Source organism: Seriola aureovittata, chromosome 19, assembly GCF_021018895.1.
Source record: "Seriola aureovittata isolate HTS-2021-v1 ecotype China chromosome 19, ASM2101889v1, whole genome shotgun sequence".
Classification (NCBI taxonomy): domain Eukaryota; kingdom Metazoa; phylum Chordata; class Actinopteri; order Carangiformes; family Carangidae; genus Seriola; species Seriola aureovittata.
Genome location: NC_079382.1, coordinates 20775835 through 20793006, shown reverse-complemented (window position 1 = coordinate 20793006; position 17172 = coordinate 20775835). Strand labels below are relative to the sequence as shown.

Below are 17172 nucleotides of genomic sequence, written 5' to 3'. Positions count from 1 at the left end.
ATGGCTGCTTGTTCTCCCTCCTTACTGTAAGACTTCCTGCAACATGAGCACAGACTAAGAGCCTTAATAATAACATACCCATATTCACATTCCCTCAGTTTCTTCATTGTTGGGAATAATGATGAGTAACGCCTTCATGAGTCAATGGAAAACAGGGAATTATCGAATGAATACTGTAACTTTGCACAATGTAGTTTATTCCAAAAACAAATGCAAAATTACCCATATCAAAATTACAAATATCTTTGTAAGGTCTTATGTCTACCAACAATCATGTGGTAGAGACTGTGAGTGGTGACAGTGGGACAGGGGAGCAGTAACCCAGTAGATGGGGCATAAATGACCTGGGGGCACCTACTGACCCTATAACCCCTGTTCTCACTGTGCATCGTGTACATATATAAAATATAAATTAGTTGAAGAAGAGCTGTGTTTTATGGCAGCACCTGAGGATTTAAGGCACCAAGTATGTGAACTGAAATCACAGCATTATATTCAGATAGCGGCTGTAATGAAGCCAGTGTTGAACTTCAGTACGACACCTCTTTTTTCCCCCCCCACTTTTCGAATAATAAAAAAAAGAAGAAAGTGTCTATAGAGCTTAATTAAATTTGTAAATTTTTCTGTTTTGAGTTTTCCTGCTTTATGACATAGTTTTAAGTTGAAATGGTAAAACAAACTCACATTGATCTAAATAATCTCTGTGATTCTGCAATAGTTCGCAGTAATGTGGCAGTGACTGGGGACTTGGATGGACTGCTAGGAGGAAGTTCTACTGAAAGTGAAGTTGTTCCGGGATTATGACTTTAGTTCAAACGTGAACTACTTCATTTTAATTTGTGTGAGCTGAACTTTGAGCTAGCTCTTGTGAAGTGTGGACTTGCACTATCGACGGCCGTGGGGTCATTAAAATCAAAGCGTTTTACCCCACTGGGATAAATCCTAAAAGGTTTTATCCTCTGGAGAGCATGAATGTGCTAATCTCATTACAGTCCATCATTTATAATCTTTTATGCTTTGGAATTTCAGCCTGGTGGTGGTGCTGTAGATGGTCAGGAGGGATCATCATCCAGAATCATCCTCTGGGGAATCATTAAAACTCTCATATTTCACAGGAATCTGAGCTGTGGTTGTTAATACGTCTTGTGTTGGATGGACAGATGTACTGAACCACCAGCGGACATCATCATCCTTTATCAGGCTAAAAATTTTTATTACTTTCCTCTGAGGGAAGCTTCATATCTTCATGACCTGCAAGCACCTCTGGAGCAGTGGCCTTTTAAGGATCATTTTCACGGCATTTCTGCTTTATTACACAGTTCACAGTCCGTAGAAATGTAAAGGGAAATGGGGAAATAGAGCATCAAAGGTCTAAAGCTGAATTTGTACCTTCGACTTTACAATTACACCTCAGCCACCAGCACATCCCACAAGAGCTCTTTATAAAGATTTTGGCCCCTGTCCTCCTAACTCCATAGCTTGTTAGTAAGTGCCCCATTTGAAGTTTTAATAGATTTTTGGTATTTGCCAGGAAAACATAACCTGGGGTGAAATCCAAAGGGAAAGCTGGGAAGCTAGAGCATGTGCTCCTCAGTACTTGCGATGACAAACTGCAGGTAAAAATAAAGTTGACAACAATCTGATGGGATGTCTGAACTGCTTAGTACTGCGAGACATCAGAAAGAGGAATGATTGCATATGACAGATGTCAGCGTGGGATATGTGGAATTCTAAACAAATGATTATGAGCGGCAGTGAAAGACGAGTGGGGACAGGGAGAGGAGGGAAAACTCATCTGTGTGTGTAAATGCTGTGGGTGGGACGCACAAAAGAGTCGATCCACACTCTCTCTAGCAGCTCGCACTTTTGTGGCTGAGTGTTGGTGACAGGTCATGAAAGGAGAGAATGCTGAGAGAGATATTTATCAGGATCTGAAAGACGAGAAACGATAACAATAAGGACAGGGAGAGAAGAAGAACAAGGTAACAACAGGTTTAGTTTAAGGGAAATTCTTCTGAAGAATGTTCTTGTGAAAGCAGGTTAAAACAGGTAAAACCTGATAATAAACCCTATAGATAAAAGAGCTTAAAGGCATTTCTTTTGTCATAAAACTTCCAAAACTAAAAACAAAACAAAAATCACAGATATCCTTATAACTCAAGGTTACATGTATAACAATGATTCCCTGATGGAGCACAGGTCAGCTCTACACATATGATTTATGTAGGGTGGGGAGAGGGTCCTGGGAGTATGGACTCAGCTGCAGATTCATGTAAATACAAGATACCCACTTCCCATATTCTGAGCATTTATGAAGCACCCACTTACTTTATACTTGTTAGTGTGCTCAAACTGCAAGAGGGTCAACAGTTCTTTAAAATTCTGGGATCCCTTGTTTTGTTTTTTTTGTTTTTTTACATACTTGTACTGAGACCTTGGTACTCTGTCCAACAACCCACCACCCACTTGGATGCTATGAGTGAGTTGAAACTATCTGAGTAAAGAGAGACATTCAACACCGTCTGATACTTGCTGCATTAAATGATAATCCTTCAAATCTTTCAAAGGACTAATAAGTAGGTAGCCGCTGTAGCTGAGCCTTTAAGTGAGGTTTCCAAAGTTCATCATTTAAAGCTGGAGCAGGTTACCCTGGAGATACTATCGTGAGTTAGCCCAATTTTGAAACTATCAAACTGAAAAAAATTCCACCCATTCCCTTCAGCCCCATTTTGGCACAACAACCTTAACCCTCCCAAAATATAACAAACAAGATAAATACCTGTCTCACAGAAACTCAGCAACCATTACCAATGTTTTGTTCAGCTTCATGCATTGTCCAATCAATTTTTGGTTGTACCCTTTTCTGCTACTGTCTTCCTCTTCCGAGTGCAAGCTGCTGTTGAAGTCATAGCTTTAGCTGGAACTGGCTTTCTCTATTCCTGTGCAACTTCTTGTTCTTCTTATTTTTCTCCTCCTTTAACCAAAACTGCCTCTTGTCTAATTCAACTTCCACTACAGTGGTTGCCTAGACGCCGAAACATCGGTCATGCTCAAGAGTGAGCACGGCCAGAGTACCCGCAGGCAAGCTGGTGGTAGGTCAACAGACAGGTAGATAATCTAATCATAACATTGGACCACACCTATTATGCATTAGCATAACATCACAAAAGTAAAGCCAAAACCACGTAGACAAACAAGATTGCAGTTTGCACAATTTCAGCCATATGTTGCCACACTTAAATGAACTTGAGCTCATAAACGTACATTTCACCTAACTTTACTGCCTGAGAATCAAACACAATGAATGGCTTACCTTGTGTAACAGAAGGCACTTCTTCTTCCGGCTGGCATAGATGTCCACTATCTTCTCAAGTGACAGCTTTGAAGTCAGATCACCCTCAGGCTGCAGCAGAGCCAGATTAGAAAATCTCTCTTGGGCCATTGTAGATTTCAGCCAGTTTCTAATCCTCCTCACAGAGGAGAAACTTCTCTCCAATGCTAATGATCCAATTGGCATATTTAAATCCCTACATGCGTTACTGGCTACGTCCACAAGTTTGGGTCCATGTATTCGTGCTGTTGATGCCAAATTACGACCCTACCATCTGCTGCCTCAGCAGAAATCCAGGTTCATCAGACCAGGCTACGTATTTCCAGTCTTCAACTATCCAGTGTTGATGAGCAGGGTCCACCTCAACCTCAAGGTTTCTGTTCTTGGCTGACAGGAGTGGAACTCGACGTGGGCTTCTGTGTCTACTCACCACAGTAGAGTTACCGAAGCCTTTCGGCCAGTTGCAACCAGGCTGATCCAATCGTCTCTTACCTCACTCCAACAAGGTATTTCCATCCGCACAGTTGGATGTTTATTGTCTTTGGCATCATTTTGAGTAAACTGTAGTGAAAATCCCAGGAGATCATCAGTTTCAGAAATACTCAAACCAGCCAGTCTGGCACCAACAATCATGACACAGCCAAAGTCAGAGATCACATTTGATCCCCATTCTGATGTTTGATGTGAACATTAACTAAAGCTCATTGCTGTATCTGCATGATTTTATGCAATGCACTGCCGCCACATGATTGAAGAATAAGAAGGTGTGCAGGTGTTCCTCATCAAATGCTTGATGAGCATAAATGCAAACAAAACGGCCCCAAGACACAAACTTAAAACTGCTCTAAAATGATTGACAGAACCAGACCAATAAACACAACCATATTTAGAATATTGTTAAGCTATTAAAAGGCTGCTTAAATCAGGGAACACAGCAATGCTAGTGAAAGACATTTTCAGCTTTTGTCAGCTTATTATGTCCCCGGTGTGCATGGCTCTATTAGGAACTGAAAGAGTTAAATTATGACTCAGACTAGAAGTAAAGATGTGGGCTGTTTACTTGCTCATTTTCTTCAACTTGGTTTCTTACACTGCTTTTCCTCAGTGAAAACTGAAACTGAAAGTAAATACACAAGAAATGTTCTAAATCCAAGTACAAAGAGTGTGTAAATGTAAATACCTCCTTGGTACTAGATAATTAAATGGATGGCTGCACTACGTGTGGTTTAGGTAATTATGTAAAAAAAAAAAATCTCCCCAAATATGAAATAAAACAACAAATTATGCATCAATCCACATCCATAAAGATGAAACATGTAACTTTCAAACAGAAATCCTCCAAGGCTCAACACAAGTGGATGCAAAGGATTAAAAGGGGCTATTTGTAAGTTTTCTCCACAGCTAAACATGGTTTCTTGCTGGAAGCGGGTGGTGGAGATTGTCACTTGACAAGAGCTTCAGTCATTGTTTTCTTTGTAATACAAGAGATTATAATGGGCCCTCTGAGCAGCGCTATGTCTTCAGGGCAGATTTGAGGCTACAGTTAGTCGCTATCAGAAAGTGACAATGGAACGGCCTGGGGCTAGCTGGTTAGCATGCTAACTTCATTGGAAGAAAATAAATGACAGTGACAAGAGTTACCATTGGCATTGCTATCCTCCTCTGGAGACAGCTCTTGTGAGTAAAGGGCTGATGAAGTTTGATGCTGAACTCGCAATGTTTCTTCTGGACTGGTGAGTAAACAGCTGTTAATGCTACTTTTAGCTATGAGGCAATAGCAAAACTCACAGATAGCTCCTTTAGAACAGGACGAGTTGCAACTTGTGCAAAATCTCAAGACAAAATGGCAGGTCTTAAATTATGATTTATTTATTTTATTTCTCGCCTCCATCTCTCCCAAAAGACATTTGCCAAGAGCTGGACTAGTTCCCATTGCTGGCAATAACAGATCTACATTCTCAAAGGATACTGGAGGAGGAGGACGGGTGAAGACCTTCTATGTTTTCATCGCTGGAGTCAGAGAGAAAGGTGAGTCTGCATCAGTCGAGATGTGCTTGAGAGGTCTTGCATTTATTATCACGGTAACCCCAGACATATGCATCACTTCTTATCCATACAGATGAAACGTGTAATATCATCCTACAAACAGCTCAACACAGGCGAATGCAACGGATGAAACAGAGACAGTTCTAGAGCACCTTACTGTGCAAAATGTCAAGACAAAATGACTCCTAAAAATTGTATTGTAAAAAAAATGTAGCTTAAAACTGGGTAAAAAGTCAATTTCGAGGATCTCTGTTCACTGCTTCTGGCAGATAACCACAGCGCTGATGCATGCGCTTCAGGGATATGATGCCATTCACCAAACGAAACGGGCCGTTACCTCAATTAAAATCATGGATTTCGATAACTTTTTTATAATGTAAATACACAACTCTACAAAATATAACATAGGTCTAGTCACTTTTAGACATTTTAATGCAAAAATGGTTACATACATAAAGACCATAGTTTTCAAAGCAGCCACTAGGTGCTAAATGCTCTTCACCCACATGTAACATCGCACAGCGAATAAACTTTCAAAATGCAGATTTTTTTTTTTGTTTTATAGTTATTCAAACTATTTATGTTTGTGATTTCACAGCAAACACATTTGTTATTCCAAACATTGATCTATAATAAAGACCATATTGATTGTGTTTCTTTTAAGAGTACTAGTAGCAGCAAGAGGGCCTTTTAATGCTCCAACATAACACTTTTAAAAAGCAAAGCAGAAAAAAAAGCATGAAAACAGAAAATACACAAAGAGAGAAAAAAGACTGGGAGCCATACGCCTGACAAATACAGGATTATGAGGAAAAAAATGAGAAAAGTTTCCTTTATAAATAAGTGAATGAAGCAGATATCGTAATGGTAGCAGTGAAGAGAGATCTCCATAGTGTTCTTTTTTATTGCTCAGAGAGCTTTTTTTTTATCAGTCAGGTGTTTTCTCAGTTTGCACCATGATCTCTGCAGTGTTATTGTTTTCTGGTATTAGATTACAAATATCTTCAAATGAATTTATATAGAATACATTTTGTATTCCAAAGTGAAAACGTTTCACCCTGCAGTGGTCAGTGCTGACACGTCTGCTACAGCAATAACGAACCTCAGCAGTCCTTCCACTGCTGCTCCATTTGTGAAGGGGAACAAACAAATCACTCTGCCATTAACTGTAAAAGCAGGAAACAGTCTCTTTTACTGCACAGTGCGCTGCTCTGTTTGACCGTGTGGATAGATGTAACCTGCATACATACAGCACGATCAGTGTGCCTGTGAAGATTTATTTATATAGCAACTTTCAAAACAAGTGCTTTACAAGATAAAATTGAGGATGAACAATTAAAATATAAATGATAAAATAAACAGATTTAAAAGAAGTTTGAAGGTTTTACAACATTGGGGAGGAGATATAAGAGAATAGTGCAACAATGAGGTACAATAAAAAAAATCAGACAGTCTAAAATTATGAACTTAATCAATAAAATAAGAAACAGGAGAATGACTTAATATAACAATAGATTTAAGAAGTTAGAAATAGATTCAGAGCCCAAGCCCTAAACAAGCACACATCTACAATATGTCTTTAAGAGGGATTTAAAAGAGGCTAAAGAGCTCACCGGTCTAATCTCCTCAGGGATGTTGCTCCAAAGAGTGGGGGCCAAAACAGAGAAGGCCCTTGGTACGGTGGCCCCTGAGAGCTTAAAGCACTGCATCTTCAGAAAACACATGCAAATTCAGAAAACCAAAGCCTGACGACAGCAAGCCTTAAAAGTCATCAATAAAAATCTTAAAAATCAATTCTAAAGTTTACCAGAAGACAATGAAGAGAAGCTAAAACTGGAGTAATGTGCTCTCATCTTGTGGTTTTAGTGAGAAGTCAGGCTGCTGCATTTTGGACGAGCTGTAATTTATGTAGCCTGTTGGCTCAGACGTATAAAGAGAGTTACACTAGTTGAAATAAAATGAGATTAAGACATGGACAAATATGGAGATATGGACAAAAAAAAACAAAAAAAAAAAACAAGATCATCAAGCCCCGACAAGAAACTGAAAAGGGAGTCAACACATTATTATTTTTTTTAAAAAACACACTGTGCACACTCCATCACATTCTGCTGGAAAGTTTTGGATTGTGAGACGCTGCAGCGGAGAGACTAATGGGATTATCGTGAATATCATGTGGTGATGTGGCAGCTACACTGATGACTAGCCCAAGGGTGTGGAAAAACAATTATTGTGCAAAACCACCAAGGGGAGGAAGAGGGAGCATTTTCAGAAGTGATGCATTTTTCTTCCCCTGCTCATCTTCATAAACCTGTGGCGGAGGGAGATGCTTAAGAGAGATGCTGTGTTATAATAGCTGTCACGGGGACGTCACTCAGGTATCCGCACTTTCGACGGGTCGAACATTATCCCTCAAGCCATGAGAGTGTCGAGCAGCGCACATGCCCCAGCAGCTACTGTAAAGTTGATGAGCCGTTAAAGTGACGCATTATGATTTCGGATGCCTTATCTATTATGTCAAGGGAACAGGATTTCAATTTAACGGGAAATATAACTTTACAGCAGCTCCTTCCCATGAAGTGCATTTTTCACACTTACTTTGTTATATGGTGGCTATTATTAAACAGAGCTCTTGAAATGAAGAATAAGTGCTGCTCTTGTTCTTTGTAATCCTCTGATGCTGCGATATGTCTGGAAATGAAGCGCCAAGCGTCTCCTCTCGGGCTTTTGTGTTTGTCGGAGTGGCAGTTGCGATTTCACATGTTGAATCTGACATCTTAAGAAGATGTGAGGCACAATTGTTTTGAGATTTAATTATCTGATAACATTGTATGAAGTATGCGTTTTCCAATAATTGTAAATTCATGTGTGCTGTCCCCTGTCTTGTCAGTCCTGACTCTGGGTCAGGCTTCCTTCCTTGCCTGTTTTTCTGAGCATCTTTTTGGATCATAAAATGATCAGTATCTCTATCTCATCCTGCGTCTGCCGTCCTCATATTTATCCTCTTAGTCACAAATCATACTGTCACTTTTTTATTGCCTCTATCTTTTGATCCCACATTGTCTGCTACCCTCAGGACTTTCTTTGAAATAAGAGGAAACTGTATATGATCTCAGCAGCATAGACTAAGGTTATTCTCGTGTAAGGTAGACAGAAACAAACTCTCTAACTTACGTGTGTAATAACTAAGGACTGTACGCTTGCAGCACTGCAGTTTGTTATGTTTCAATCCAGTGCCAGCTCAAGCCATTTAGAGGCACTCAGCTGCAGGTTGTGTGAGGAGGTCTGCCATTACCCTCACCTCTAAAATGTGTCTTTAAAAAAATAAGAACAGCAGACCAAGCAGCTCTCCTCCTCACATGGATGTTGCCATTTTATCATGATTCATACTGCACGTGTGCGGAATATGACGATGTTCCACTGCACATGTATGGAATGTGTCCTCCAAGCGGAGTATAAATGAAAACGGCTATGTGTCCATGTACATGTCCGCAAGCCAGTATAACTGAGGCCTTAGTCAAGGTCAGAAATTGACAATTGTTCCCCCAAAATAGCAAGTATCCCATCACAGTTTAACAAGCATTTACCGTCGACAAGGCAGAGCAGGTCTGTCTAGTTTTGGACTCATTATCCAGAGTAGTCATAAGTTTTTGTTTTGTTTTTTTGCATTTCAAAAGTTTATCTATGAATGTCGGCTTCCTGTAAATTAGGCTGAAAATGTTAGCATGACTCACTAATTACCTTACTACCAACCAACTCTTGCAGCTAACCTTGATTAGCTAGCTACAGCTGATAAAATCTGCCTGATAATTTCAAAATCAATAAAAAAAAAAATCTAGAAGGCCCCATTCTTTCAAAGAGTACTGTAATTTTCACTGGTGAATTTTCCCCTTCCTCTATCATTGTAAACTGTATAGATGTGCTAGAATGCGAAGCTTGGTAGGTGTGGCAACAGTAACTAAAAGAGGGACGGTTTATCTGTCAATTAGCCACTTTACACCGCAGGAACTTTTTCCAGGAAACCACAACATTTCAATGAGTTAAAGAAGCTCATTGTTTAGCTGCCTAGCCCCCAACTTTAATGTTCTGGTTCACTTTCATTGCTCTCAGTTTTCTTTATAAAAAATAAATAAATAAATAAAAGAAAAATCCCACTGTAAACTACTGTCTCAGCACCAGTTAGCAACTAGCTGCTAAACATGGTAGAGCAATCTGCAGCTAAATAGCCAGATATATTTTCCTCAGGTAGAGACCAAAGTCTGAGCTAAAAGAGTAAATATTAGACTTCAGGTTGACACAAACACGACTCCAAATTTATGATAATTTCCATCCATAACTGTTGGACGAGTGAATAAGCAACTGTTGCCGTTCTGACATATAAAATATTGTCTAAAATTAGTTGTGAGACAAACACGACGTCTGCTTAACGTCAATGAGCCAACGTTGAATCTTGACAATCTTTTTCTCATTTCCAACCAGAATTTAACATCTGTCCTTGCCGATAAGTGAGCTCAAGCCTCGCTAATTAATTGACGTGTTCATGTACTAAAGCAGAAATATATAACTATAAAAGATCTAATCAGCCAGACAGAATGAGTTATCTTAGCCAAGGTTGGATTTAGCTTCTTAACCAGGCATTCAGACAGATCTGTGGAAAGTTAACACAGCAACAATCATCATCTTCCCTTGAGACACTTGCCAGGAAAAAAGAAAAAAGTAGTATTTACAAAAGGTTACAAAATAAATCACCCTGAAAAAGTTAAAACTTTTTTGCCTGTTGGTGTTTTAATATAGTCTTCAAGGTTGGCAACCTCGCTTTATCAACACCGTGACCTCATGGAAATGAATGAGGAGGCTGCAATTTTTCAGACAGTAGTAATGTCTGAACGCAGCTTTAGGTAGGTGATTTGTTAATGCTGACAAACATATCTGTGAAGGTAGTTCTCACTGAATGTTCCCGAAAGCTCCTTTTCAGCCGGTAGAAACTGTCTGCTTTAGTGTGGATGAAGCCCAAAACAGATTAAAAAAAAAGACAAGCTTTGAGCTTCATTCACAATGGTGTGGAAATGCTCAGAGGCCCATAGTCATGAAAATTCACTAGGTAGGAACATGCATTATGTTCTATTAAAGGGGTTCAATGTGAACATGTTTTATTGCGCCAGTGAGCTTTGCCTCTGCCGTCTGCAGGGCAGGTTTATACTAGTTTGATTCTATTCTATTTTTCTCTTTCTAAATTAAGTAGCTACACATTGATACTGGTTTAAAGATCCCATATAGTAAAAAGGTAGATGTCCATGTCTTTGTTGATTATAAAGCAGGTCTAGGTTCTATATTAATACTGTGAAAGTATCAAAGCGCTCAGTCCACAGAGAAATGCACACAGCCTGTATTCAGAAACTGAGTCTTAACTTCTGTAACTTTGTGATGTCACAACAACGCAGTAATCGCTCTCAGCGATGCCCCAAGCCCCCCCCCCCCGTCTGGACCCACCATCCAAGCCTTAAAGGATTTGTTTTCTCTCACTGTGTCCCAGTCCAGGGGCAGCATCCTTCAGAGGCTGCATATGAAGACCGTCTCATCTACGACGGACCACGAAGGGGCCACACCTTCATAGGCCGCGTCCTCCGAAGGACATGGCCCTTCAATTGAGACACAGCATCCGAGTGATTCCATCACTCAGAAAACACTCGGCCACATTGGGGTGGTTTTTGGTTCTTAAAACCACAAATATATGTAATGAGACCTTTAAACAAAGCGATGTTCAATAAATTAATTTCATAAAACACGTTTCTCATGTCTCAGTAGAACATTTTTCCTTTTTGGACTGATATTGGTAACTTTTTCTTCATTCTCAACATCCCATAACAACCTGCAATAAACCCCTCACTGCTTCCTGTTGGAAATGCTTATTGGCATAGTGGCAGGATTTATTTATGAAACGCGGAAGGTTACGGGCTTCACACTATTTCACACTGGATATGTTTGGTGACAGCGAGCTGTAATGGATTAAAAGGTGCGAATCCGTATGGATTCACTGTAAGGGAAGTAATAACATGTTGTGCCCGTTCTTTCAGGGGGAGCGGGTGACCGAGCTGCAGACCCTGGAAGACGAACGGTCTTTTTCTTTTTTCCGGGCTTAGCGGGAACGCCGACACATGTCACATAATCACAAATGTGCGGTTTCAATCCCCACCTTCCATCAAACACATTAAAAACGGGCTGCAAAGGTTTTACACTTCGACTTTACAACTTTAGTGTTAATCAAAAAGTTTCTCCTGTGATTTGGGATTTCAAAATTTTACCTGTTAATTTGTTCATTTTTACTCCCGTTTTTATTTTATTTACCGTTTTAAAAATCTACTCTCCCCTGTCATACACCACTTTTCCCAATTACCTGTATGTGAGTTTAATCTCTCTCCAGTCCTTCATTTATGCTTGATTTCTTATTAAACTTTCTTCTTTATTAGAATTTTATTTTCTTGGCTCTTTCTTCTTCCTTCAAAAGGACTATTGAGGTTTCTGGCGCTCACCCACACAGAGTTCATTTCTTTACTCTGTTGTTCTGGCGCTATTAGTTGTATGCAAATAAAGTAAACATGCAAAGCTGTTCATTCCAATGAGCCTGGAGCATGACAATATGTTAGTAGATAATAATCAAATGACTTGGAAGAAACAAGTGGGGAAGTTGCCTGGGTTCAGTATTAAAGCCATTTACCATTAAAGAATAACTTAAAGTCACGACCTGCAGTTCTTGTGCTTTACAGTCCATAAAATATCTAAAGGTGTTATGTCAACCAAGGGAAAGTGCTATTCCATCATCTTTAGTCTGTTTTTTTATTTTATTTTATTTGATATTTCTTTCTAAGACCATACAGACAACCTTCAGCTCAAATGCACTCTTCATTGTATCCTTCAGACTGTGTGAACATCTGTGCACCCCCCCTTCCTCCTTTCCTTTTCCTTTCTCTTTGTCTACATCACAAAACGACAGACAAAGTCTTGCGTCTGTGGTTCTGACAGCAGCACGAAAACCAAAGTCACACAAGTTAACAAGTGGCATATTTCCACATGGTAATTCAGCCGCTCTGGGAAGTGGGCACGCAACAGTGACCTCTCTCTGAGTCAAAATATGCCACCGGCATATTAATGCCAATGTAAACAGAGTTGAGGGCTAAATTACAACGCTACAACTGTATCCTCTGCATTTTAATCAAAATGATATACTGTTAGTACTTTGGATTTGTTTTCAGTTGAGTGTTCTCCAAATCTCAAAAGGTCAGTGTGGTCAATCCAAGCTATAATTGTGAAATAAGCTTCAGGGTACATTTTACATAGCTGTAGTTCATGCAGCATAGCCTCCGTATCCCTAAGTGACCAGCACTCTTAAACTAAAAATAATATTAGTAAAAATCTGGAAACATTAGTGCAGAAGAATTTGCATTTTTCCAGTTTTCCATTATAAAAACTCTATTTAATCAGGTTAAGTGCCACTAAGACTGAGATCTCATTTTCAAGCGAAATATGAGTATATGTAAAAATTAATAAAAGATACTGAAGAACAATTATATGCATTGAGATGTAGTAAAATGAGAGTTAGAAAAAAAATAAAAATAAAGATAATACTAAATGAAATACCATAAACCTTTAGGGTATTAATGCATTAAAGTTTGAGCAGAAATGTAACTATTTTATATACTGTATGTTAGTCTAATCATAAGTATACATCCGATGTTATAAGCTGATTATATGTTTTATTAGAAATATGCTATGGTTACAATGATTCAAAATCACAACATGGAGTATAATAAATAAATAAATAACAGCATTTAGTGGTGCACCATATAGCAAGGATTTGATGCGTCACAAAATATGCATAATAGGAGTTTAAAGCAGTAGATAGAGACTGGATACAAACAAAACAGCAATCATATACAGGAGTTGAGAAAATGTTAATTTCCACTTTTACAAAACAGACATCATTGCAACAGTTAGCATGCTAATGGGGAATGCTAATGTTGGCTTGCTAAATGTTACGTACAAGATGTCAGTGAAAAGTGATAAAATAAAATTCTGAGATTTTAGGAAACATGTTTATTTGCTTATCTTTCCAAAAGTAACATGTGGGCGGGTTAAACACTGAACTGTATGTGTGTTAACTTAGCATAGAGAGAGGAATCAAGGGGAAACAGTTAGCCTGGTTCTGTCCAAAGTGATAAAGGGACGTGACACCCATCAACACCTCTAAAGCTAGATAACACATCGTATCTTGTTTGTTCAACACACAAACAGGACCACTGAAAATTTAGAAGGTGAGATGCTGTCTGTCTCCTGCTTCAAAGCTGCTCACCATTTCTTTCTGCTGCTTCCCCTGACCAATAATTATCCCAATCAGAAAATAAAAAGGAGCGGAAGTGAGGGGCAAGGTGTCGGCCTGTCCCTATAAATCTTACATAACCCCGTTTTGTTTCCCTAAAGGGCAAAAAGAACTGAATCTGGAGTCAAAAGTGCATGTGGGGTGGTTTAATGACAGAAACGAGCCGAAAAGTTTGGAGCTAGCCAGTGGCGTCTCATTAATATATACACACAGGCGAGAGCCGGTGTTAAAGGATGACTACCTGCTCCCATACTCTGTCTCAGTCACTGCTGATGTACTGCAGTTGAAACGAGTGGTGATGAGGAAGGAGTTTAAGAGAGGCGAGTGGCGATTGATGTTATAATGATAGCAGGTTTCTCCCAGGGCTACTGCCTCGCTGCTGGAAAGCTGATTGAAACCTGCTGAGGATTCTGACCATTTTCTCTGACTTGTTGAAGGATGGAGACTTTTTTTTTTTTTTTTTTTAGGGCTAAAATCCTACATAGTGGTAACATGTATGAGAAAAGATCAGGTGTTGTGGGTCCCACGGTTGGTCAAATCTTGAAGCAATGAAGACACAGAGCTCAGATCATCGTCTTTATAACAACATCAAAATAAAGTACTCAACATGAGCATTTTGTTACATTTCTCTAAGTGTATCAGTCTGGATTTCAGTCATTATTCCACAGAAAACATACATTACCAGAGTATTTCTTACACTTTTCTACTGCGAGCAACGTTAAAGTACCCATTCTCACCTATAAGTGACGTTCAGGCATAATCATAGGGGGCAATTTACAGCAATGGGCAGCAGTACATAAAGCAAGCTAAATGCAGCTGTCTGAAATTATACGGGACTTAAACACTTTTATGGGACCCACACAGCTCACAGAGAAGCTCAAAACAGATTCAGTATGAAACAATTAGGTAAAATCTACATTATTATTTATATTTTTAACAGGACAAAATGACACAACCTTTTTTCTTAAACAGGTGCAGCTCTGTAATGTTGAACACATGGACATCTACCTTTATACTATATGGACCTTACAGAGGCAGATGTTAGTAATTTTCACAAAAGTACTGAGTTGAAAATTACAGGTAAAGTTCGGCAGCAGCGACTACACGGAGAGCTTGGTTTGGTTTCTAGATTACATCTGAGGTGTCACTCTGACACGTTCACAAGTTCTCAGTAAATATTAAAAAATATATGTTATTATCACCTCTACAGATGTTCCCTCAAGGCAATGGGTAGCTAGCTTAAACACACATTGTCTTTGCGAAATGTGCCAATATGAAGAAACCCTCGGGGGCCCCTCTTCCCCTTGGAGGCCCCAAGCATTTGCCTCCTGATCGTGCACCTCTGCGGCTATATGCTATCATAAAATAATAAATGCAGATATATCCTAGATTCTCAAGTGTAACCATTCCTGCTAAAGTATCAGTATCTCGGGTTCTCAAAGTATTTCCAACCTAAAATCTTACAGTTCAGTTAGGTTTTTTTTTTTTTTTTTCAACCATATCCACTCAACTCAAACTTACCATGGAAATAAAAATCTAGTACATGCAACCAAGGAAATACATTAATAAAAAAAATAAAACTTGAATAAAGAACATACTCAGCCCTGGTAATAAGTGTAAGAAAAATTACATTTAAGTCTCTGTTAAACCCAAATAGCTCAGTTATAGTTTTTGTCTCTTTGATTTTTGCACATTCCTTGTTTCCTTTAAAGTTTTTCAAGTTTAACTGAGTTTTGAGTTTCTCTCCTTTGGAAAACAATTCCTTTAAAGTCGTCGGTTGACCATGGGTGTGTTCAAGAGTTTAATCAATATTTTGGACCAACAAAAATTAATCTGAGATCTCAGAAAAAAGTGCAAATAAATGAATGAATCCTCCTACCTCCCCTTGGTGTCCACAATCAGCAATGACGATGTGGCAGCAGCTGGAGCTGTCACATAATGAATCCTCCCTTAAAAAAAAAAAAAACACAAAGTGTGCAGAACAGTTATCATATTATCTTATTTTTCTTATTCAAGTGTCCACAATAACAGCATTAACACAACTTTACAATAACTATCACATTTATGAACTTAATAGTCCCTTTTACTGTAACCCAGTTTCAAAATATACATATATAATACACTGACCTTTAACAATTGTGTTTTTGTTCTTTTAACAGCACCACACATTAGCTTTAAACACAACTCACAATTTAAATACACACAATTCACTCTGTGCCTCACTAGAGCTAGCTTACACTTAACGTAGCCTTTAGCTACGCGATTAGCCGGCAGAGGTTAGCCGGCTAAACAGCTCATAACAACTGTAAACACTTTCACATCACATAAAAGCGATTATATCCCGACTGGTTTTGCTTATTAGGTTTCTCAAAAATACATTAACACACAGTTCTAATCTGTAGCAATGAAGTGTTGATGCTAATTAGCTAGCTTTAAGTAGCTAATTTACCGGGATAAGCCGTTTAATTGGATAGAAACGCCCAACAGTTGGTCCGATGATAATTCCTCTGTCAACAGCCACATCACAGTTTAGCAAGCTTCTTTCCCGGGAGTACCGTCATCTCTTCTCCATTTCACGTCACAAAAACTGATAAAAAAACAAAAAAAATGTGTTTGAAAAGTCTTATTTCACCCTCCTGTCTCACACTTGTCTGCACCACGCGCCCTCAGGTGGCTGTGTATGTGGGGGGAGGGAGGGGAGGAGCGCTTCAAAGTCCCTAGCAATATCCTGCGTGCGAGACGTTTAGGGGTCATCTGTAAATTTGGGCTACAGAAAATAATCTGGGTTACACAAAGGTGTGGCAAAGTCATTGTTTTGCAAATCGCAAGTCGTGGCTATAAAATCCAAAAGTAAAGTCCTGAACTAACAACTAAACAACTCATTATCAGCCCTTCACCAAATGTAATGTCATTTTCAAAAATTTAAAGTGTAGTAGTGCATAGAGAAAGAAATAATAAATAAAATCCCAATTTTACCTTAATGTGACATCCACAAAAGCGAACTCAGTAATAAAACTCATTTTGCAGAGTTTATCAGGGCAGTGGTTTCTCCCAGGGCATTACCGCCACCGCCTAATAAAGCTCAGAGAAAACAATCAATATTTGCTCAGCATACACATTTACTTTGACATCTGTTCTGTCATGTCCCAGTCTGTGTGAAGCGAAATGAAGAGAATACTGATGCACCCACGAGGTGAATTTTGAGTTGCTGTCTAGTCACCTGCTGGGACAGTTATGCACTACTCACTGGATTTGAAAGAAGAAATTGCTACAGGTACATAAACATAAACTTGTCTGTTGCCTCTTTAAATTCCAAGTCTTTGATGGGACAAAAGTCACACAGCGCCACACACACACACACACACACAGACACACACACACATCCACCACCACACCAACTTACTTTCTGCTTTGCTACATA

The 17172-nt window shown here is 39.1% G+C and overlaps 1 long non-coding RNA gene across 1 annotated transcript; it reads right to left on the bottom strand.

Annotated features, from left to right (window-relative positions):
• Positions 1-5134: 5134 nt before the first annotated feature.
• Positions 5135-15701, bottom strand: LOC130187262 (uncharacterized). The gene is made up of 3 exons (XR_008830427.1): positions 15631-15701; positions 6991-7086; positions 5135-5341 (listed from the first exon to the last, which is right to left on the bottom strand). It is a non-coding gene; the product is annotated as an uncharacterized LOC130187262 (long non-coding RNA).
• Between the last annotated feature and the right edge of the window lie 1471 nt (positions 15702-17172).